Source organism: Mus pahari, chromosome 3 (assembly GCF_900095145.1).
Source record: "Mus pahari chromosome 3, PAHARI_EIJ_v1.1, whole genome shotgun sequence".
In the NCBI taxonomy this organism is placed as follows: Eukaryota; Metazoa; Chordata; class Mammalia; order Rodentia; family Muridae; genus Mus; species Mus pahari.
In genome coordinates this window covers 87,983,602-87,991,461 of record NC_034592.1, presented here as the reverse complement: position 1 = coordinate 87,991,461, position 7,860 = coordinate 87,983,602, and the positions used below count along the sequence as shown (strand labels likewise).

The 7,860-nt window shown below is 46.1% G+C and overlaps 1 long non-coding RNA gene across 1 annotated transcript; it reads left to right on the top strand.

Annotated features, from left to right (window-relative positions):
- The first annotated feature begins 1,933 nt into the window (after positions 1-1,933).
- LOC110317559 lies at positions 1,934-7,623 on the top strand. The gene is made up of 3 exons (XR_002380329.1): positions 1,934-2,176; positions 6,597-6,640; positions 7,123-7,623. It is a non-coding gene; the product is annotated as an uncharacterized LOC110317559 (long non-coding RNA).
- The last annotated feature ends 237 nt before the right edge of the window (positions 7,624-7,860 follow it).

The following is a 7,860-nucleotide window of genomic DNA, read 5'->3' as shown; positions in this document are numbered from 1 at the left end:
ATGTTTGTGCAGGAATAGAAACCCTGACTAAGACAGTCCTGAAAACAGCCAGACAAAAATCTGGCAGAGAAGGGTCCCAGGCAGAGGGAGCAGCCTGTGCAAAGGCCCTGACGTAGGTGCGGACATGGGAGATTGGAATAAGGCAAAGATGTCAGCCCAGCTGCAATTACAGTTGTTAGACATGAAGGTCAAAAGGCCAGTGTGATGTGAGCAGGAAGTGGGGACTTTAGTCAAGGATCAGCTCCCCTGCTCTCCAGTATGTTCAATTTGCAAGTGCTGCCCCTATGGAGGAGGCACTTGAATGGCTGACTGGCTCATTAGGCGGCAGCAGCAGCCCTTTGCAGAAGCCAGCAGCAGTCGTTTGCAGAAGCATGGGGTGGGGGATCCGCCAGCATCTCCCTACAACATGCATCTCTACAGGCAGGACCAGCCAGGCACAAATTACCTCACTAAACAATACCACCTGCCAATTCTAGCAAAGGTCGAACAAGCTTCTCTTGCCACCACACTCCCAACTGGGGTCAGCAGGTTGTGCCACTTGACTCCTCCCCCAGTTTCCTCTTGAATGGCAGTTATCCTCATCCTTGTTTGGTCCCACAGCTGTGAGCTGTTGTTGTTGTTGTTGTTGTTGTTTCCTCTGTGCGACAGAGAGATGTAGGTATTTATGATGTGTTTACGTGTATAAGTGCAGGGACACAGAGGTCACATCGCATTTCTGCTGGTCAGAGGACAACCTCAGGTGTCAGACTCACCTTCCCCTGGTCCTGAGACAGGGTTTCTTTCTTGTTGACTGCTTCGAATGCCAGGCTGGCTGGCCCCAGAGCTTCCAGGAGTCTCTTGCCTTAGCTCCATCTAATCCATCTTGCTGTAGGAGCACTGGGAATACGCACGACCATGACCGACTTTGTGGGGCCTCTAGGGATGTGATCGGTGGTCCTAATGTGCACTGAGCCATCTCTCCAGCTCCCATGCTCTGTCTCTGCCTTTGGCTGGTCTTACACTGGACAGGCCAAATTTGTAATTTGGGCCCCTTCTTGATCAGGTCCCGACTTCTTAACTCATAGTTGAAATGTAGCAGGAGTTAACATAAAAGCTCCTGGTCTGGAGTCTGTGGTAACTGCTGGATATTTTTCCCATAACTAGAAAATGTTTGGCTTTTTCTGGAGGGTCCTCAGGTGGGAGAGATTACAGCTGAACCTGGCCATAAAAAAATCTAGAGAAAGGACCCAAGAAGCTGAAGGGGTTTGCAGCCCCATAGGAGGAACAACACTATTAACCAACCAGAACCCCCAGAGCTCCCAGGGACTAAACCACCAACTAAAGAGTACACATGGAGGGACTCATGGCTCCAGCCACATAGGTAACAGAGGATAGCCTTGTGGGACATCAATGAAAGGAGAGGCCCTTGGTCCTATGAAGGCTTGATGCCCCAGTGTAGGAGGCTGTCAGGACCAGGAAAAAGGAGTGGATGGGTTGGTGAGCAGGAGAGGGGAGGGGAAAGGGGACAACATTTGAAATGTAAATAAAGAAAATATCTAATAAAAAAAAAAAGAGAGAGAGAGAGAGAGAGGGCTGGAGAGATGGCTCAGTGGGTAAAAGCACCCGACTGCTCTTCTGAAGGTCCTGAGTTCAAATCCCAGCAACCACATGGTGGCTCACAACCATCCGTAACGAGATCTGACTCCCTCTTCTGGAGTGTCTGAAGACAACTACAGTGTACTTATATATAATAAATAAATAAATCTTTAAAAAAAAAAAAGAGTCTGGGTGTCAGACTCATTCATGTCACTCAGTGACTGAGACACTCCCAGTTCTTCCTGGAGGGGTTTCTGTTAGGAAAGAGAGGAAGACAGTCGATGAACAAATGATACATAGGCGCAGTTTGTTTTGATAGTGGTGAACTCCATGGTAAAAATGGGAGAAGGTGGGAGACCATAGCTGGACAAGTGAGGCTGGGATGAGAGTGGACAAAAATACCTTAGACAAACTGGCACAGGCTCTCTGTCCTCTATCAGAAGACAGTGTCCAAGAGAAGACCTGAGTCAGAACAGACTCAAGACTCTCCTCCTGAGAAACAGGAAGTGCACAGGTACCAGGAAAGGAATGGTCTAGTCTCAGGTGGACAGCAGAGCTGGCCTGTCAGGACACCTGTTAAGGACAAAGGAAAAGACTGAAGGTGACGCTGGAACAGGTGCCCAGGGTCTAGAGGATCAAGACAAGAGCATCGGGTGGTTTGATTTTTGAGGCAGAAGCTTCCCGGTGTTGCGAAGCTAGCCTTGAACTCCTGGGCTCAGGCACTCCTACTGCCTCAACCTCCAAGAAGGTGGCTCTATGGGCATGAGCTACCACAGCCAGCATGGCTGTTAAATGTAGCCAAGAACCCCTGGGGCTCCTTAGCAGGGAATTGATTTGCTTAAAGTTTGATGCTCTCTGCTGTGGTTGTTAAAGGAGAAGCTGTCAGCGACCAGACCTGACAGTTGACAGAGCTTTATTGTTTACAAAGATCTTCTTTTTTTTTCACATTTTAAATGTCTCTGTGCACATGTGAGAGGCCAAGGGCACTCGTGGGGCATGTGTGTATGTGAGCATGTGAAGACTTGGAATAACCAGTGAGCTTCAGGGATCCACTGGGCCCAGCTTTTCTTCCTTTTTTAATTGTGGGTTCTGGGGATTGAATTCTCCTTTCACAGCCCACTCGGGATGCTTAATTATGGTTACAGGTCTATATCCTTGTGCTTCATAGCACAGCCACCCTTGGCAGAGCACCCCCCCCCCCCCNCGCAAAGCTTGTTAGTAACCTCGAGTGCAAGCTAACTCCTTTAAAGCTAAGCAGTTAGTAGGTGCTCAATAGAAAACAGGAACCTATCCACTGACTCGCTTGCTATTTCCCTCCTTCTTCCTGTCTGCCTGGTTATTGGTATTTTCCAAAAAGATATCCAGTGAACTCTATGGAGGCTTTTTGAGGGAGGTGTTATGGTACCACAGCTTTAGACATGAAGAAGCCCAAAAGCATTCACCGGGGCGAGTGACCACAAACCCCGGGGGTTAATCTGCTGCACTTCCTTAGTGTTAGAGTATCTGTGTTTGTTCAGCCTTGGCATTTGAACTTCAAGTGTTATAAGTAGGTCTCTAAAAATAACATAAGTGACTCCCCCAGATGAATCCATTGATCTGCATGCCCATCTACCCATCCATTTGTCTACTCGGCCATCCATCTACCTGCTCATCCAAGTGGCCATTTGTCCTTCTGCTTTGTGCTATCTTTTTTGTTCTGTTTGCTGTCTAGATGTCTTTTGGCTTTATTTATTTGTTGTATCTAGGAGCTGCAAGAAGAAGCTCCAGCTGCTCAGCCTCCTCCCCACTTGGTCTCACGGAGCTGTTTCTCTGGGCTGGCGCTTCGGTTGAGTATGGGGACCTTTTCCTTCTTCTCTGATTAAGGGCTCCCAGAGCACACCACATGTTCAAGGTGCACATTTATTCTTCTGACAAGAACCATACCCTTAAATTTCTTGTTTACAACAATGTCATGCTGGGTGACACTGTAGACTCTTTCAGTTTTGCCATGGTAACCTTTCCAGGGCATTCCACTCCATGGGAGTCTTGTAGATCTGCAGGTATGTGGCCAAAGGAATAACTCTGTGATCTCTCAAAGGCCAAGAGAACACACATCGGATGTCTGTCTCTCTTGCTTTGTGTGTTTGTCCTCTTGACAAATTACTGGAAGATAACATTTCCAGCTGAAAGAATTGGTTTGGTTTTTTTGTCTCATGTAGCCCAAGCTGGCCCTGAAATCGTGATCCTTCTGCCCCTACCACCCAAATGCTGGGATTACATCCCTGAGCCACCATGCTCAGCTCTATACAGCATTTTAAAGGAGAGCATGGGTGTGCCCTACAGATGATTGGAAGAGTAGCAAGAATGCATGAGTGAGCTCTAACATGCTCTGCATGACTTCCTCCATCCTGAATTGTTGCCTTTGCATTTCTGCAAGAACCAGAATGGTGGCATGCTAAAGACCACGACTCTTGAGTGCCTCCTCACGTGACTCTATGATTTCTCCTTTTCATCTGTATGGTCAATTTGGAGCTTCTACCCAGTGTGTCACCACAGGGAGGCAAAGTATAGTTCAGACACTCACACTCATGTGCATCTGCTGTTTATCAGTGGTGCTCAGTAAAGCAGAAGCAACTACAGGTACAGTGCAGTAGGAAAATCACATGTGGATGAATATCTTCCTCCTGCAAGCCACTGTGGCCTGTTCTGTAATGCTCAGCTTTGGTTTCTTCATGTGCTTAGTGGATAAGGCGGTCAAGAGTCCCTGGACCTCATCTCCTCTGTCTTCTCCAAACAAAACCTCACCTCTGCAGGTCAAGAGGATTTGTTATAAGTAGGATAAAAAAGGACGGGGACTTTGATAAGTTAATTCATGCATCAAAGGCAGATAATAATCAATAGAAATGGACAATACTGACAAAGATAGGTTTGTTGGTTCGATAAGAAACTCCACTCTACATCTGTACTGGCTCATTTTGTGTCAACTTGACACAGCTGGAGTTATCACGGAGAAAGGAGCTTCAGTTAGGAAAATGCCTCCATGAGATCCAGCTGTAAGGCATTTTCTCAATTAGTGATCAAGAGGGGGAAGGCCCCTATGGGTGGTGCCATCTCTGGGCTGGTAGTCTTGGGTTCTATAAGAGAGCAGGCTGAGCAAGCCAGGGGAAGCAAGCCAGCAAAGAACATCCCTTCATGGGCTGGTGAGATGGCTCAGTGGGTAAGAGCACCCGACTGCTCTTCCAAAGGTCCGGAGTTCAAATCCCAGCAACCACATGGTGGCTCATAACCATCCATAACAAGATTGAGGACCTCTTCTGGAGTGTCTGAAGACAGCTGCAGTGTACTTACATATAATAAATAAATAAATCTTAAAAAAAAAAAAAAAAAAAAATCCCTTCATGGCCTCTGCATAAGCTCCTGCTCTCTGACCTGCATGAGTTCCAGGCCTGACTTTTTTCAGTGATAAACAGCAATGTGGACATGTAAGCTGAATAAACCCTTTCCTCCCCAACTTGCTTCTTGGTCATGATGTTTGTGCAGGAATAGAAACCCGGACTAAGACAACATCTGAACAAAAAAGAGTAAAGGAATTAAGTTAAAATGCCTATAGAGGACAAGAGGGTAAGAAGTGAGGAGAGCTATACCGCAGGGAAACATGTGAAACTCCCAAGACTAGCCCATTGATCTGAGTGTCCAGACAGGCACCCATTTATCCAGCCACCATCTATCTAAATAGCCATCTTTCTTTCTGAGGGTGCATACACTGTCTATTCAAGTCCCAGACTTGGATGCTATAGAGAAACTAGGCGTGGTGCTGGTCTGTAGGTCATTCTAGGTTTTCAAGAAAGTCCACTTGGGAGGCACAGGCAGGCAGATTTCTGAGTTCGAGGCCAGCCTGGTCTATAGAGTGAGTTCCAGGACAGCTAGGGCTACACAGAGAAACCCTGTCTCGAAAAACCAAAAAAAAAAAAAAAAAGAAAAAAGAAAAAGAAAAGAAAAAAGGAAGAAAGTCCAGAAATTTTTATTGCATATGGGATTTTAATTTTCAAATTATTATATTTGTGTGTGTGCACATGCGTTTCACCACGATGTGCAAGAGTTGGTTCTCGCCTCCTTTTCATTTTGTGGATTCTGAGAAATGAACTCAGGTAGCTAGGCTTAGTGGCAAGTTCCTTAATCTATGGAGTCATCTTTCTGGCCCCTTCTTGCTGAACACAAGATGAGGCAATAAAACATGGTAAAATGAGGAAATAGTTTTTCTGTTTGATGATGCTTCATGAGAACAGATACCAATAAAGGCAGCATTACTGGCTTCCTCAGCTCTCCACTCAGCCCTCCTGTCATGTGGGAAAAGCATTGTTTTGGTGTGTTTGGATGGAGAAACTGATCAGCACCATTTGAGTGCTGTCTGCCCTGACAAAGGGCAGCCTAACCTCGTCTAGTATTGGGAGGCCGGCCTAGCTCCAAGAGTCCATATTAAGAATGTTATTTGCTGGGACTGGAGAGATGGATAAGCATTGTTTCTATTCCAGGAGGCCTGGGTTTGATTATTAGCACCTACATGGTGGCTCACAACTATCTGTAATTCCAGTCCTAAGGGATCTGACATCCTCTTCTGGCTTCTGTAGGTACCAAGCACACAAGTGGTGCACACACATACACACAGGCAAAACACCCACACACATAACATACACATAAATTTAAATTAAAACAAAAAGGATGCTATTTGACTACAGCTATACACCATATTCTCTAATCTCTCCATTAGCTTGCTTGTTAGTCTCTTTTTTTTTTTCAAGACAGGGTTTCTCTGTGTAGCCCTGGCTGTCCTAGAACTCACTCTGTATACCAGGCTGGCCTCGAACTCAGAAATCCGCCTGCCTCTACCTCCCAAGTGCTGGGATTAAAGGTGTGCGACACCACCACCCGGCCCTGCTGTTAGTCTTATTTCTGAGTTAGTTCACAACTCAGGCAAAGAAAGGGGTCTCTCTCCAGACTCTAAAAGTCAGCTCTGTCTCAGGTCTTAAATTTTCTTCTTGTAGGTGCAGTAGTTCATGCCTGTCATCCCAGCTGTTGGGAGGCAGAGGTAAGAGGAGCACCCACAAGTTCGAGACCAGCCCAGTCTGTATAGTAAATTCTAAAGCCAACTAGGGCTACGAAGTCACACCTTGTCTCAAGAAAATAAAAAATAAAAGTGTATTTCTTCTTTGTGACAACCAGGCAAATACAGGCTGCTTGTTCAGGGCTCACTACCACCTCATCAAGCTCTGAGCCTTGCAGATATCTAGTAAGTCTCCAGGACGGGGTCTGAACAAATAGGAGAGAAGAGATCCGGGAGATCTGGGAGAGAACAGGAAGAGAACCAAAAGAGAGACATCTAGACGCTCATTAAGGGGAGACAATGGAGTGATATCGGAAGATCAAAGGAGGTTTTATGTCATGTTCTGAACATTACACACTCGAGATCACCTATAATAAGGTTATTTTATTGCAAATAGCGATCTGTACCTATGCACCCTTCCTGAAGGTAACACAAAAGTAATAACATCTCCTCGGCCCCCTTCCCAGGGTTGAAAGGAACAATCGAGTTATCTGTAGAATCCGGTTGACAGAAGCCTGTCTTGTAAATAGCATGAGCAAGATGGCTGAAGTAAGTCAAATCACATATTCCTGAACTCACTTTCAACCCCCCCCCCCCCCAAGCACAGAAGTGAATGGCTCCACTCTTCACTGTCCCCAGGAACAAACGCTGCTAATACCTAGAACAATGTTAAGCGCCTTTGCTAACCGTTTAGGGACTCACTCGGCAGGCGTTTATTGAGCACTGACTGTGTGCCTCTCCCGGGTCTGAGAACCAGGGATGCAAAATTGAATAAGTCTTCTGAACAAAGAGGGCTTACAGTGGCAGTGATTTCCGGCAATTCAGTACTCTGTGCTTTTGTTGTGTCTCATTTTACTGAAACTGTATTTTTAAAGAATGTTTGGGAATTATAGCCCTACGATAAAATATGTTTTGTTTCACTTCCTTTATGACAGCAGTGACCTTCTGACCAAAAGCAAAATTCTGGCCTTTCTAAATATCCCACATTGGCTGGGCTTAATGGGTTTTCAAAATAAATGGATTGGATTTCTCAACCTGTCAAAATACAGAGCACAAGGGCTTTTTAGACTTGAGAGGCCTGCTCTGAGTGCAGATCTCGAGCAGACGTTTGAGCGGGAGAGCAGAGGGCCAGCTTATCAGCAACCTGTTATTTTTTATGGAAGCAGGGGTCATCAGAACAAAGAAGTGAGCTCTGGGGGGGTCAG